At 50.7% G+C, this 1,612-nt stretch overlaps 1 protein-coding gene across 1 annotated transcript in view; it reads left to right on the top strand.

The window, feature by feature from the left end:
• CEP192 (centrosomal protein 192) overlaps nucleotides 1-1,612 on the top strand; it is a 152,351-nt gene that overhangs the window by 120,086 nt on the left and 30,653 nt on the right. The gene's annotated exons all lie outside the window — the stretch shown is intronic.

Genomic DNA, 1,612 nt, shown 5'->3' with positions numbered 1-1,612 from the left:
TTTGGCGGGTCCGGGCTGGGGATTCGAACCCGCCACCTTAGGTGTACGTGGCTGGCGCCTTAGCCGGTTGAGCTATAGGCGCCGAGCCACAGTAAACTCTTAATTAGAGTATTCAGTGACTTAAATTTTCTTCTGCCTTGACTTCAGCATGCCATCTGAAGGCTCTTAAAAAAGGGCAGCGCCTGTGGCTCAAAGGAGTAGGGCACCGGCCCCATATGCCGGAGGTGGCAAGTTCAAACCCAGCCCTAGCCAAAAACTGCAAAAAACTTACTAGAAAATGACCCAAAAGGCTGGGAGAAGAGAGTGGGTGGGTGGAGGCTGGCTTTGTCACTACTGAGGTGGTGACTATGAGGCTCTAGGGAGGGGTTAAAGAGGCTGCCTCAGCTTCCCGACTTATGAGGTGGCCCTTAGAATTAATACCTTCCACAGAGGGCTTTGAGGATAAATTCAACAATTCATATAGACAGTCCTCGACTCAGCAATGGTTCGACTTATGATTTCTGACTTCATGATGGTGTGAAAGCATACACATTCAGTACAAACTATACTCTGAATCCGAATTTTCCCAGGCTAGTGGTATGTTACATTACCGCCTTTGCAGGGCTGGGCAGCCTGCTTTGCCTTAGAGGCACTGTCCAGCTACAGGCCAATGTTCAGGGGATTAGGTGTATGAAAGGCATCTTTGTGGTATTTTCAACCTGGGATGGGTTTGTCGGGCCCAGCCCCTCATGAGCTGTGGAGCACCTTTGTGTGCATTCCTGGGAGGTGCTGTGCACTACCAGAGGTAGTTTACTTATATGTCTGGCTGTTTCTGTCACTGCTAAGTGAGTAGCTTGTTTCAGGGCGTTAGGAAGGATTCCGCCCCGATGCCCAGCCTCTCCTGTGATTCATCTGCTCTTTGGCCTCAGTGTCCTGCCTCCACGCTCCCTTCAGTGGCCAGGTTATGCTGGAGTTACTTGCAAGCCTGCTGCTGCTGCTTCCTGGTGGTTACCCTAGTCGTTAACCCTGGTCTCCAGCTCCCCTGCCTGGGGTCTGCTGCAGTTACCTGACTTACCGCAACCCCCATCCGCTGGCCCTGCTACCTCTGCACGCTCCTTTACCCCACTTAGGTCCCTGTCTGCTCATCACCCCCAGTGGGATGTCATCATGATCACCGCACCCTACTCCCTTGACAGCCCTGGGCCTCTCTCCCTCTACATTCCCTCTTGGCAGAGACCCAGCCTGGGCAAAGCCCGCCTCCACATCTCCACCCACCGCAGAGCCAGGCTGAGAAGGCTGTGCAGCCACACTGGACACAGCCCTCCTCCGAGGCTCGGCCCTGCTTTTTTCCCCTGCCTCCCCTCATGGGAATAGAGAGGCAATGAGATGAGAAGAAAAGTTTCTGTTTATGTCACAGACTAAGCCTGCTGCCCGGACCTAGGCCCATTGAGTTCTCGTTTTGGAGGACTTTCTCTGGGCCTTGCTTTCTCCTGGAGCATCAGTTCTCTTTCTTCGTTTTTGTTTAATATTTATTTTAAATTTTTCATTTTTAATTATTATGGTATGTAATAATTGTATGTCTTTATAGGGTACATGTGATGATTTTTTGTTTTCTGGTTTTCTTTTTTTTTTT

The sequence above is a fragment of the Otolemur garnettii genome, unplaced genomic scaffold (genome assembly GCF_000181295.1).
Source record: "Otolemur garnettii isolate 467f Iridium unplaced genomic scaffold, OtoGar3 scaffold00176, whole genome shotgun sequence".
In the NCBI taxonomy this organism is placed as follows: domain Eukaryota; kingdom Metazoa; phylum Chordata; class Mammalia; order Primates; family Galagidae; genus Otolemur; species Otolemur garnettii.
This window is presented reverse-complemented; position numbering and strand designations above follow the sequence as displayed.